Here is a 15,228-nt window from a genome sequence, read left to right on the forward strand (position 1 = left end):
TTAATAAAGGTATGTGTGGTTTGAAACCATCGGTGTCTGCTTGTCTGCGTCTGGGCTGTTCACCACAATATACAGTATATATTATATACTTTGTATATATATATACTAGATATTAAGCCCGTTACAATAATGGGCGCTAGAACAGTAGTGCATAAGCATTAGTAGGAACAGTCTATATTAAATGGCAAGGGACCTTATATGTGGCTGTAATATGCGTCACTGTATTGTGTGCCTTTAATTTTCTCTTGCAGTAATACTGGTTTGTATTTCCGTAAAATGTCTGTAGTTTTCTCTGACAGTAATACAGTGGAACCTTGGTTCACGACCATAAATCGTTCCAAAACTCTGGCAGAAACCCGATTTGGTCGTGAACCGAAGTATTCTCCCCCATAGGATTGTACGTAAATACAATTAATCCGTTCCAGACCGTACGAACTGTATATAAATCTATATTTTTTTAAGTTTTTAAGCACAAGTATAGTTAATTATACCATAGGATGCACAGCGTAATAGTAAACTAAATGTAAAAACATTGAATAACACTGAGAAAACCTTGAACAACAGAGAAAACTTAACACTGTAAGAGTTTGTGCTATATCCTTACGAACTGCTCGCTAAAAACACTTTTTTTAATGAGTTTTAAGCACAGGGAAAAAAATGAACATTTGAAAAATCCGTAATTTAATAAACCAAAAAAAGTAACATTGCAACAATGCACTCGCGCGCCTGTGTGTGTCTCTCACGCACCTGTGTGTGTGTGTGTCTCTCTCTCATGCACCTGTATGTGTCTCTGTCTCGTGCGCCTGTGTATCTCTCTCTCTCTCTCTCTCTCTGCACAGGGAATGCACAGGGAGAGACTGAACACGTGCGGCCCCGCGCATGCGCACTTCACCAAAAGAGACACACACGGACACCTGGACGCACACAGGGGTTTTACTAAAGAGGATATAAATATATATATACAGTATATATATATACAGTGGAACCTCGGTTTACGAGTGTTTTGCAAGAAGAGCAAAAATTTTTAATAAATTTTGACTTGATAAACGAGCGATGTCTTGCAATACGAGTAGTATGGATACACTTTGTCTGCTGAGCGTCATGTGATCACAACTCTCTCTCTCCTTATCTCACTCGCTCGCTCGCCCAGCGCGTCTCTCTCTCTCTCTCTCCTTATCTCGCTCGCTCAGCACTCTCTCTCTCCTTATCTCGCTTGCTCGCTCGCCCAGCGCATCTCTCTCTCTCTCTCCTTATCTCGCTCGCTCGCCCAGCGCGTCTCTCTCTCTCTCCTTATCTCGCTCGCTCGCCTGTCTCTCTCTCTCTCTCTCTCTGGCAATCGTCTCCTATTCTCCGTCTAAGTCTGTGTGCCTCATTCATATAGTCAACATCTGTACAAGCGTATATTGTTTACTACAGCATTGTGACTGTGTGTGTGTGCGCTGTGAAATGCGAGTCCCCATCTTGCTCCCCAAAACATGAAGCTGAGTCTCAGTACTTTAACACCAGCTTTATTCAGCTTGAAACAGCAACAGCGCTGTTATTTATAATGTTCCTTGTATGACCCATTGACGACAGGCGCTTATAGCATGTCTGCGATCTTTTTGGATGCGCTTATACGGCGAACTGCTACAGTGCTGGGAGACTGCGATTGCTTTGGGAAGCTCTTCCACGTGTCGTCCCGTTGGGTGGAATCCCACATGAGTTTAGAAACTCACACCAGCCATGATTCTTTTTAAAGGTAAAGGCAGGTTAATTTGTATTATGTATTTTTATATGAATAGTTTTGGGTTGTGGAACAAATCATCTGAGTTTCCATTATTTTTTATGGGGAAATTCCCTTTGATATACGAGTGCTTTGGATTGCGAGCACGTTTCCGGAAAGAATTATGCTCGCAAACCAAGGTTCCACTGTGTGTATATATATATATATATATATATATATATATATATATATATATATATATATATATATATATATATATATATATATATATATATACAGTGGTACCTCGGTATACGTCTGCTTTGGAATAAGTCCAACTTGGTATACGTCCTGTTTAGAGGCAAAATATTTTGCTTGGAATACGACTCGTGTGCTAGAACAACACGTGTGGTATACCAGATGCGCACCTTCAAAAAAAAGGGCCAAGTTTAAACCTGTACAGTAATCCCTCACTATATCGCGCTTCGACTTTCGCAGCTTCACTCTATCGTGGATTTTATATGAAAGCATAACTAAATATATAACGCGGATTTTTTGCTGCTTCGCGGGTTCTGTGGACAATGTGTCTTTTTACTTCCTGTACATGCTTCCTCAGTTGGTTTGCCCAGTTGATTTCATACAAGGGACGCTATTGGCGGATGACTGAGAAGCTAACCAATCAGAGCATGCAGTTAAGTTCTCCTGACTGAGAGGCTAACCAATCAGAGCACGCAGTTAAGTTCCTGCGTGCTGAATGCAGTGTTAACCAGGAAGTCTCGTCTCGCTCATTCAGCATCAACGTGTTTCGCTGTGTAAAGAGTTAACTTTTGTGCTCTTTTGTGTTTATCTTTGTGCATAGTCAAGCCCTTCATTATGGCTCCAAAATGATCTGCTCCTGCTACTGCTTCAGGGGACGTGCCCAAGTGCAAACGGAAGATGTTAATGATTGCCGAAAAGGTAAACGTTTTGGATTTGTTGAAGGCTACGATTCTTTTTATTTAAAAAGTAGGAAAGGAATATAAGATCTACGGCCGCAGTGTCCTTTTAACCAGGGTGCAAAACGAGTTGTAAGTGGATGTAATAAGGCAGTAGTCTGGATGGAATCTGCTTTAGGGATTTGGATTGAAGACTGCCAGAAGAAGAACAACGGCAGTGCTACACAATCGCCTGAAGTGGCTCCTCTGGAAGAACTGTAACGCTCTCCTTTGTTGTGCAGTAAAATTAAACTCATTGTTATTGGACAAGTCATTTTCATTTATTTCATCTAATTGCTTTTGTATTTATGTATTTTAGTATTAAGCAGTATTTAAATTATTTTATACAACCTCATCAATGTATAATTTGCCAATAACAATAGGATTTTTTTTTCATGGGAACGAATTAATCATTTTCCCATTATTTCTTATGGGAAAAATTCATTTGGTATAAGTCCTGTTTGGTATAAGTCCAAGGATCTGGAACGGATTAAGGACGTATACCAAGGTACCACTGTATATATATATAAGACGAAGCGACATCGCCATAAAACCCGGAATACACAACGGTCTCCACTTCCGGGTTCCTTTCTTCCCTCTGGTCCCCCAAAGATGACATCAACCTCCCACAATCCATCACACCTTCCTTTCATCCATCACTTCTGATTTCCGGTCCATCCCTTTATATTGTCCCCCCAACCCGCCATCTTTGTCTTATGATTTTGATATTTTTATGTCTAAAAGAGAAGACCTTATTTTTGTTACAGTATATGGGGCAAAACCCCAAACCTTTTTGCAAGTGTCTTGTGCTTCTTTTACAATATATATATATATACAGTACAGGCCAAAAGTTTGGACACACCTCCTCATTCAATGTGTTTTCTTTATTTTCATGACCATTTACAGCACTCCATCACTCTCCTTTTTGGTCAAATAGCCCTTACATAACCTGGAGGTGTGTTTGGGGTCAATGTCCTAATGAAAAATAAATGATCGTCCAACTAACCTGACTTCTGCACAGCACAACTGCTGGTCCCAACCCCATTGATAAAGCAAGAAATTCCACTAAATAACCCTGATAAGGCACACCTGTGAAGTGAAAACCATTTCAGGAAGCTCATCGAGAGAATGTATATATATATATATACTGCTCAAAAGAATTAAAGGAACACTTTTTAATCAGAGTATAGCATAAAGTCAATGAAACTGGTAGCATGAGGCGATACCTGGACCCTCTAGGAGAGCTGGAGAGGGCCATAGAAGGTCCATAACCCATCAGCAGGACCAGTATCTGCTCCTTTGGGCAAGGAGGAACAGGATGAGCACTGCCAGAGCCCTACAAAATGACCTCCAGCAGGCCACTGGTGTGAATGTCTCTGACCAAACAACCAGAAAGACTTCATGAGGGTGACCCAAGGGCCCCATGTCCTCTAATGGGCCCTGAGCTCACTGCCCAGCAGCATGCAGCACGATTGGCATTCGCCATAGAATACCAGAATTGGCAGATGCACCACTGGTGCCCTGTGCTTTTTACAGATGAGAGCAGGTTCACCCTGAGCACGTGACAGAAGTGAAAGGGTCTGGAGAAGCCATGGAGAACATTATGCTGCCTGTAACATCATTCAGCATGAGCAGTTTGGTGGTGGGTTAATGATTGTCTGGGGAGGCATATCCATGGAGGGTCACACAGACCGCTACAGGCTTGACAAAGGCACCTTGGCTGCCATTAGGTATCAGGATGAAATCCTTGGACCCATTGTCAGACCCTATGCTGGTACAGTGGCTCCTGGTGCACAACAATTCCTGGCCTTATGTGGTGAGAGTATGCAGGCAGTTCCTGGAGGATGAAGGAATTGATACCATTGACTGGCCACCACACTTTTCTGACCTAAATCCAATAGAACACCTCTGGGACATTATGTATTGGTCTATCCAATGCCACCAGGTTGCACCTCAGACTGTCCAGGAGCTCAGTGATGCCCTGGTCCAGATCTGATTTTATATATATAAAATGTTAAGGTCTGTCCACCTGTCGAATGATTAATTGATGTTGATTGAAAGCTTATGACCTGATACATGCTGGAAACGCCAAAAATATGGGGTTGCAGGGAACTCAGAAATGGACCTCTGCTCATGGGTTTATTACAGCAAAGTGATCAGTAAATGAAGTGGCATGGCAGAAAGAAAAAGAACACCAGCAACCTCTGTTGAGTATCTAGCAGATTACAGAGTTCTATGCCTTTATGAAGGACGCTGTAATAGGAAGAAGTGCAGTGCTGAATGTCAATTTCAGGATATAGATTGCAGAAACAACAAACATGGAGAAATACATTCAGTTGTCACATAATTCAGAAGGAAGTGGGAGTTCTTACTTATGTAAACAACTGGTGGAGAGTTAACTGTTGTTTATATCAAGCCGTTTCTTCTGTCACGCAACCCACTCCTTAACGCAAATCCCTCCTCACTTCACCATTTTAAATGAATGTGCTTAGCTTTAACTTGGTTTTTGATGCTTGATTGAAAGCCTTATCAAATGGCCAAAACCTCCAAACATATGAAAGCATTGCTTCTAAGCTACATTCATATTACCAGGATGAAGTGATCAAATCCAATTTTTTGACTTAATGCAGCGTTTCTCAACCTTTAAGTATTTGCGACCCGAGTTTTCATAACAGTTTTAATCGCACTCCCCCCCCAACATTTTTTTGAAATGTAGATGCATATTTTATTATACCTTTTATCGACATTTATCTAGCTCTATATTCATTGTTCTAGTATCAGAATGTAGTTTAAATTAATTTGTTTTGGTTTCAACAGATGTTTTTTTCATATTTTTGATTCGTTTTCTTTTTTTCACATCTTTGCACCCCCCTTTTTGTTACTAGCAGGGCCTGCCCCACAGGTTGAGAACCATTGACTTAATGTGACACAAATCTGATGTTTTCAGGGTTGTATGGACACAGAACTCCATCTTTTCAAATCAGATTTGAGTCACTTTCATACAATATGTGGTCCTAGATCAGATGCAGCATGAATGAGAACAGTCATCAGAATTCATGTGTTTTTTTTGCCTGTACTCTTGGGCCGAGCACTGCTGTCATCAACAGTCAGCACCGTCAACACAGTACAGCAACAATGAAGGACACCTTCAGCTGTGACAACAGCCATAGCCCCTCCATTGCTGGCTCCCTGCTTGTACCCACACATCTGGTGGTGCAGTAGTGCCAGCAGTAGCTGTGAAAACAGCAAAAGCTGGACGTCTAGATTTTTTTCACCTTCTCTAGCTAATCATGTACAGCTGAAAAAACTGTCTGAGCAAAATGCAATGCATGCATTGGCAACTGTCCCGTTCACTTTGTCAGTTTTAATACTATGAGTTGTCTTACAAATATGACATTTTTTATTGTTGATGATGCAAGATGACTCATACACAAACGTATCAATGTACATATACATGTACATATTTAGGTGGCTAGATGCGTTCACTTTATGGTTAGATACAAGTTACTTGTGAACCTTTAAGATAGGAAAATCCGATTTGAGCAAAAAATCTGAACTGAGATAAACAGGCTTGTAATGGGAATTTAGCCTCACATCCTTATATTAATATTTCTTTGAAGAGCACTACTTAGGCAAGTTACTTCACCAATGTGATCACTGTGAAGCTGTATTTTTTAATGGTGAAAACAAAAACTTGTGTTGCCAACACAGACAAGGTCACCTTGCTCTGTATGGACCACCTTTATTTTACGAGCATAGGTCCACGTATTTCACTAGTTAAATTAATATGAACATGAAGGTGTATGATTTGTGTTAATTTGGTAGCCTACTTTGTGTTAATTTAGTGTTGACAATAAATGAGTTCATTCTGAGATTGAAAAATATATTTGAACTGAAACAAAAAAAGTACTCAGAGTTTATCCAAACTTAAAACAATTAATCAAACAGAAGTAGAATTTTTCATGGACAAAGCAGCAAGGTTATGACAATAAATTAAATTAAAATACATTTAATTTATTTCTATTAGGTACACTTCTGTGAGTTTAGCCTTTTTAAAAAAAATAAAAATATAGTAAAGTATATATAAATGGTGGATATGGGAAGAAAACCATTGAGCATAGGGAGAATGTGCCAGGTTTACACAGTCCTTGATCAGAAAGATAATCAAACATGTGGGTCAACAGGGCTAACCAGTGCACTCGCCTACTGTCTGCAAGCAATCATTTAAAATCCTATTCTAAGAGAGACAATGGCTCCAGGGGTGGTGCAGTGGTACTTTACTGCTGCCTCGCAGTAAGGAGACCAGAGTTTGTGTCCCAGGTCCTCCCAGTGTGGAAAGTGCAAGTTGTCCCTATGTCTGTGTGGGTTTCCTCCCACTGTCCAAAAACATGTAGATGGACTGGCATGTAGGGTTTGTTGGTGGCTCCAATTGGCCATGGCAGTGCTCTGACCACTCCTTAACCTTTATCACGTACTAAAACAGGTTGGTATGGTGGCGCAGGGGTAGCGCGGCTGCCTAGCAGCAAGGAGTCCAAGATTTGCATCTGAGGTCTTCCCTGAGTGGAGTTTGCATAGTCTCCCTGTTTCCATTTTCCTCCCACTGTCCAAAGACATGTATGTTAGGTAAACTGGCAATCCTAAAATTGGCCCTGTGTGTGTGTCTGCCCTGCAATGGACTGGCACCCTGTTAAGAGTTTGTTCCTACCTTGTGCTAGCTTAGAAAACGACTGATTTACTGAAACTACTCAGACATCCTGTATTCGGGTTAAAAATTGTGTTTTTTCTACAGTTTCTTAAATAAGACTCATAATATTTAATTTGCGTGATATGCTAAATAGAAATATAGGATTATTTAGGGAAGATTCCATTTTTAAGCGAATGTACTGTGTAAACAAGAATAGTCTTATTTTTGATTGTGTATATTTAAACAAGTGCCATTTTGGACAAGAGATTTGGTCAGTCAGCATATACAGGATGGAGATCATAGGGATGAGTAGGTGTTTTTCAAAAGGGATAGGTTAATGGGATGAATGCAAATAGAAAAAAAGAACATTGTGATATATACAAATGTAAAAGCAAATACTTATATGGCATTATAACTATTGTATAAGCTTTAAGCTGAGATACGTTTACCGGTGTGTGTGGAAGGGTATGAATTTGTAAGAAAATTTGAAATAAGGGTTTGGGAACTTTCAGTGAACATGTTATTGTATTTAGCAAAAAGTAGCTTCACTGACAAATAACAAGATCATTGGAACTCATCAGCTGCCCAATTCCAGTTGAAGCAACTATTTCAAATTTTTTGCAAGATCAGCCACCAAGGAACTAAAGAAGAAGCACTTCTTCAACATCATTGTCAGGTTAGCCACCTGCAATAGTGTCCCAACACTCACAAGCATCAGAACTAGCCTAAGAGGAACAAGACTGTTTAATGGTTTGCACCTTCGCTGGCTTAAGAAAACAAAAGATAAAGACAGTAATAGAAAAACGGCTATCTGATACAAAGCTTTACTGTATTGACTTTGGTTTGACTCATTCAGGTTGTATGCTTTCTTCTACTTTCACTTCTAGTATTCACTATGCCTGGTTTCTCTGCAAATAAATGCTAGTTTAGATTGAAATAAAGTCTGGTGTTATCTCACTGAAAGTAACTTATGGTTTGCTGACGTTCAATACTCATCCAGCTTCTGTAGGATCCAATAACCCAAGTCAAAAAGGTCAGTGTATTCTGGAGGATAAGAGACGGAGATCCTAATGCAGGTGCTTCAGGTGCAGTAATATAATGGGGAGATTCTCATTCAGGTCCAGTCCTTGCAATGGTGGAAAACTGGGAGCAGGTTGTGGTTGTGCAGTCGGCAGCATGTATCCCACCCTTGTTAAAGATTCTAGGGTTATCTATTGCAGAGTGTACATGTAAAACAAGTTTAATAAGCTAAGGAACAGTTAAAAGGACATTTCTTCTTGTCCACCAATAAAATAAGAACATTTGGAGGCTAAAATGCTTTTTGTGTACATTTTCATGATGAATCACATCCAACATGTGCTTTTCTTTTGCCACTGTTTAAAAGAGCTTTGTAAACACTGCTTTATATCAGAAAATAAATTACTCCGGATTAATCATGATGTAAATCTCCATGGAGTGGCAAAAGGAGGCTGGGGCTGATTCAGATGTCAGGTGCAAACACATGTCTCAGGCATGTCGCCAAGAGTAGGAGTCAGATCCTCTTTTTGGTGGATGGCTAAGAAAATGAAACCAAAGCCTTGAACTGCTTCTGCAATGAGCAGTTTACACAAGAAACCACTATTCTAAACAAGCCTGCAAAATCTAAAAGCACCATAAAAACGTAGTATCTTACCATCAACAACGACATCTTAAAGGATTGTTAAGAACTATCACAAAGCCAACTGACCTATTAAGAGAAACCACAGTAAAAATAGACAAGTTTTATTTTGCAATATAATCCATACAATACAAATACAAATACAAATACAATACAACCGGTGTCAGAGCTTGGTCCGCATTGCAGGCAGTAAGTCAAGCCCGTTTCCAGTGAGAGTTGGACTCCACCAGGGCTGCCCTTTGTTACCGATTCTGTTCATAACTTTTATAGACAGAATTTCTAGGCGCAGCCAGGGTGTTTAAGGGGTACAGTTTGGTGGACTCAGGATTGTGTCACTGCTTTTTGCAGATGATGTTGTCCTGTTTGCTTCATCAGGCCGTGATCTTCAGCTCTCTCTGGAACTGTTCGCAGCTGAGTGTGAAGCGGATGGGGTGAGAATCAGAACCTCTAAATCCGAAACCATGGTGCTCAGCCGGAAAAGGGTGGAGTGCCCTCTCAGGGTTGGGGGAGAGATCCTGCCCCAAGTGGAGGAGTTCAGGTATCTCGGGGTCTTGTTCACGAGTGAGGGAAGAATAGACTGTGAGATCGACAGGCGGATTGGTGTGGCATCCGCAGTGATGTGGGCTCTCCATCGGTCTGTCGTGGTGAAAAAAGAGCTGAGCCGTAAGGCAGAGCTCTCAATTTACCAGTTGATCTACGTTCCTACCCTCACCTATGGTCATGAGCAATGGGTAGTGACCGAAAGAACGAGATCGCGAATACAAGCGGCTGAAATGAGTTTCCTCTGCAGGGTGTCTGGGCTTTCCTTTAAAGATAGGGTGAGAAGCTCAGTCATCCGGGAGGGGCTCAGAGTAGAGCCGCTACTCTTCCGCATTGAGAGGAGTCAGATGAGGTGGGTTGGGCATCTGATCAGGATGCCTCCTGGACGCCTCCCTGGTGAGGTGTTCCGGGCACGTGCAACCGGGAGGAGGCCCCGGGTGAGATCCAGGACACGCTGGAGGGACTATGTCTCCCGGCTGGCCTGGGAACGCCTTGGGATTCTCCTGGAAGAGCTGGAAGAAGTGGCCGAGGAGAGGGAAGTCTGGGCCTCTCTGCTTAAGCTGCTGCCACCGCGACCCGTCCCCGGATAAGCGGAAGAGGATGGATGGATGGATGAATCACGTAGTTTATTTTGTCATTAAAGTAGAACATAAACTTCATCTTAAAATCATTTAATTTACTAGTTTCTCAAATCCCATCGTAACTAAAGTAGCACGTTAAATGCTTTGTTTTGTATTTGATCTTCAATGTGCTGTATGTGTGTGAATCACTACGTGCTTCCGTTCTTTCTCTTTCTCCAACAGGACACAGAATCCATTACATTCGTGATATTACAGCTCTCTGAATAATTAAAATACTGAGATGTATACATGATATTTTTATGATGATTTGAATAAAAGCATGTTATTAAGAACATGATGGCGCAGTGATTGTTCATGTCTCATACAAGATGCTGCTGCGCCATGCGCGACCTTCGATGAAATAATTTATTGTAGCAGTACTGTCTCTTTCAAACATACTAACCTTCAATTCTTGTCCTTGCTTTTCTTTCCCCAAATACCCAATCGCCACACAATCAACTCTGTAATAGACGTTAAGCCATCTATAAGCTTACAACGACGATTCTTCAAAACTTTTAAGGAACATTGAAATCTCTTCATAGTACGTGTTTAATTATTCTATCCATCTATCCTTCCAGTGTCGCGCCAGCAAATATACAGCGCGAGGCAGGAACAATACGTGAACATGCAAGCGCTGCGGCACTGTGTCCTCACATGTTTAATTATTAACAATACAGATTATTTAAATGAAGTTAAAGTTTTATCTGTATAATATAATCAACATATTTTGCTGCATTTCATCTTACAAATGATACCATCATCATATGTAAATATGCACTTTATAAAGTGGCGCAGGTTGTGTAATATTATAACTGTAGTGCAAGTTTACAGTGGGGTAATTGTACTTATAAGTACAAACAGTTCTACAAGGAGCACTTGATTGAGTGCGTTTATAGCCCTTGGGATGAAACTGTTTCTGAACCACGAGGTCCGTACAGGAAAGGCTTTGAAACGTTTTGCCGTGGCTGAGGCAGCGTGGGCTTGATGCTGTATACCGATAATTCTTTTTCCGACCAGCTCCTGCTGTGATTCCCCACTCAGATACAGTGATATAAATACTCCAAGTGGTGCAGTGAGAGTAATATGGAAAAAGATGATCCGCTGTGGCAACTCCTAAAGGGAGCAGCTGAAAGAAGAAGGTGCAGTTAGAGTAACAACACTAAAGCAGTTATGGTATTTGGAATACTATGGCTATTCCCTGGGCCATTATATTGTTACAAGTTAATTACAATCATTACGCTAATAAACAATATGCGGTTACTTTAAGTGTATTTATAAAGCTGCGCCAGGAAAATAAAGAGTAACCACACAGGAACAGTAGCACTGCTTTGACGCTGGGTGCTGCCAGTCTGCAAAACCAAGCGGAGAACTTGTGTATGACAAGGTATGAGGTACCGTGGAAAAGTGCGTGGCTTTACGCCAAGTGTAGGTTTTATACATCGCGATTTGAATTTGGAAAAGTTCTTACGCAACATTTCTGTGCGTATGCGCCGTTTATACATGAGGCCCCTGGTGAGGCACTGACTCCATCAGAGTCAGATTTACAAATATATGAACCCAAAAGAGCAGCTTATTCACTATTCAATTGGCAGCACATTGCACATTGCCTACTGGTTATGTTTCGTATCTCATCAGCATTCTTTACACACACATAGGTATAAGGTACATATTTGGCTAAGAAAGAACATTATATTTATAGCGGCTGGAGAGAGGGTATTTGCTCTGCACCCTCCATGTGTTCTAATTCACCATTGCAATTCCACAATTCATACTCATTCAATACAAATGAAGTATTGAGTAGTGTTCCAAAAAAACGGATTTTAATTTTAAAACCTTTTATGGTCTTTCCTTTACTTGTAAATTAAGTCCTTGCGCCTATCCTTCTTCACAAAAATCTCCGTCAATTTCTCGTAAAAGTCATCCTTATTTTCCTTTAGTTTAAAAAAATCTTAATCTTCCATTTTGACAGTCAGTCGGAACAAAAAATAAAAATAAACAGACCGTTGCAGTGCACTTGACTTTCTGATATCGCTAACTTATTGGCACCTAGAGACTCTGCATAGAAGAGCAGCAGTAATGAGCACCTGTTGGGCTCACATCTGCCACCTTCAGAGCAGCACGGTACTGTCTGCCTCACCTTGTGCCATTTCACTGCGGTTTTATATCCGATCAGCCAGACTGAATATGTCACACAAATTTATTAAAGATAATGGCCAAACTGTGGAAAGTCAGGATGTATAATAAACGTGTCTGTAGACATTATATTGGCAACATACAGAGAGACAGCAAAAGGCAATTGCATGTATCAACCCCATGTGTGAGGGAGGGATAGCGCAGTTGCTGCCGTACCTCATGTTTTTCCCCTTTATTTGAATAGGGAATGCTCCAATTCAGCGATTTTGACTATAAAAATTATCAAAGTTATTGGAATCATACAGAAAACAAACTTATAGCAAAGACCAGTGGACAAATTTATGTTATCATTATTTTTTTTTTTTTACTTTTCATGAGCTTCACCTGCCTCCCCTGACCGCACATCCCTGATGACAGTCATGTGGGGTCAAGTCTAGAAGTAAGGAAAGGTGTGACATCTTTTAGAATTCAAAGTTTTGCAGAGAAGCCTTTGCAACTCATGCATTGTGAACAGAAGTGAACAAATTTGTTTGTGCCCTTACAACTCATTGAAAAAGTGGTGTATGAAATGTGATTAAATGAAAAGTAATTGTCCTGTGTATACCTGCATGCCTATGATTATGTCATTGAGAAAAACAAAGCAAGTGTGAAAAGAGATTAAGTATTATTTATTCTACAAAGATATTCTAAAATAGCCTGGACACATTTGTTAATACCCCATGATCATAAATTATTGGATTACTGTGATTTTTTTCAAACTAGCTGTTTTCTTTAATTAGTATCCAACATGTCTCTAATCATGCAATCAGCTATTAATCCTTTTTAAATGGAGAAAAGTGTTCACTGATATCATCTTGTGTCTCCACTTTGAACATGGACCAGAGAAAGTAAAGGAGAGAGCTGTCTGAGGGGATCAGAAAGAAAATTATAGACAAGCATGTTAAAGTGAAAGGCTATAAGACCATCTCCAAGCAGCTTGATGTTCCTGTGAAAACAGATGCAAATATTATTAAGAAGTATAAGTTAAATTTAAAAAGGCAGACTGTAATTTGCTAAAATGCATACTGTCAAGTCACAGTGCTTCTGGGAGAACGCCCTTTGGACAGATGAGACAAAACTAGAGCTTTTTGGCAAGTCAAATTAACTGTATGTCCACAAACAATATAGTGAAGTTTTAAAAGCAAAGAATACCATACCTACTGTGAAACATGGAGGAGACTCAGTTATGTTTTGGTGGTGGTTTTGCTGCATCTGGCATGGGGTGCTTTGAACTATGAAATCTCAAGACTTTCAAGATATTCTGGAGTGAAACATACTGGATCCTCAAACAGGATAATGACCCAAAATATACAGTTAAAAGCACCCAAGAATGGCTAAGAACAAAACATTGGACTATTCTGAAGTGGCCTTTGATGAGCCCTGATTTGAATCCTATTGAGCATCTATGGATAAAACTGAAACATACAGTCTGAGGAAGGCACCCTTCAAACCTGACATAGCTGGAGCAGTTTGTTCAGGAAGAGTGAGCCAAACTACCTGTTGACAGGTTCAGACGTCTCATTGAGAGCTTCAGGAATTGCTTGTTTGCAGTGATTGTCTCTAAAGAATGTGCAACAAAATTTTAGGTTAAGGGTACAAATCATTTGTGTCCATGCCATCTTCATTTGTGTTATGTTGATTCAAAACTCTAAAGCAAAATCAGATTTTTGCAAAATATGGAATTAACAACGATGGGTGCCAGTTACTTTTGTCAGTTTTTAGTTATTTCAAAGACAATTGTGGGTTCCTCTTTTTTTTGTGTTGGGGTTCCAACAAATTTGTCCACATCTGTGGTATTCTGATACTAGCAATACATACCCAGGTTCTGTAGGATCCAATAACACAGGTCAAAGAGGTCAAGTAGGTTTCATAAAATGAGGGATTGAGATACTAATCCAGGTCCTTCAGGTCAAATAATATATGGTCCACAACTTTGTTTGCTATTTTCTCCTATAGACTGTCACAAATGCGTAAGCATAACAGAGGAATATTGACCAGTTAATAATAATTGATTATAAGGGAAACACTAAAATACATTTTAATCAACAGTGTCTATAGGTAATTATATTTTCAGAAATTATCAGTAAGATTTAGCCATACAAAAACAAATACGTTTATTAAAAAAGTCGTATTCAATACTTGACAGCTTTAAGAACCTGGGGGCTTTTCTGCCACCCTACCTTAAATTTAACAAAAGAATCAATATATAGGTCAAAATAAGCCAGAACAGAAGGCAGAACATTTAAATTAGTCGTCCTTGATCTCATGGGACTGTAGCTTACAGTGTGCAAGTACTTTGAAGTTCACCTCTATTGCTTCATACACTGATCAAACGGCCATTGAATATTTTGAAATTTATGGATGATCCATTCTTTTATAACCATATGTTTGCACATGAATTAAAAAATTCTAAATTGCATTCAGTTTAATCTGTTTATTTAAAAGAAAAACGTCTCCTACAGAATTGTTCTCTCCTAATTATCCATCCATTTTCCTAACTCACTTATCCAGGGCAGGGGCACAGAGCAGCTGGGGCCTATCTTAGCAAACATCAGGTGCAAGGCAGGTAGAACACCTGGACAATCATTGAGCAAAAACACACAGACACACTAGGGTTAATTTATTGATGTCAGCTCACATAACCTACATGTCTTTGTACTGTGGGAGGTAATCAGAGCACTTTAAGGAAACCCATGTGGACACGGGAAGACCATGCAAACTCCATGCATGGCACACACATAGTGAAGACCCCAGTTCTGTTGTTGCAAGGCAGCAACACAACCACTATGCCACCTGTCCCTTTAGCATTATCACACACGTATGATTAGGAGACAGTTTACAGGTCCAAATAAGTGTGATTGGTGAGGGGTTGGTGCTGT

The sequence above is a fragment of the Polypterus senegalus genome, chromosome 13 (genome assembly GCF_016835505.1).
Source record: "Polypterus senegalus isolate Bchr_013 chromosome 13, ASM1683550v1, whole genome shotgun sequence".
NCBI lineage: Eukaryota > Metazoa > Chordata > Cladistia > Polypteriformes > Polypteridae > Polypterus > Polypterus senegalus.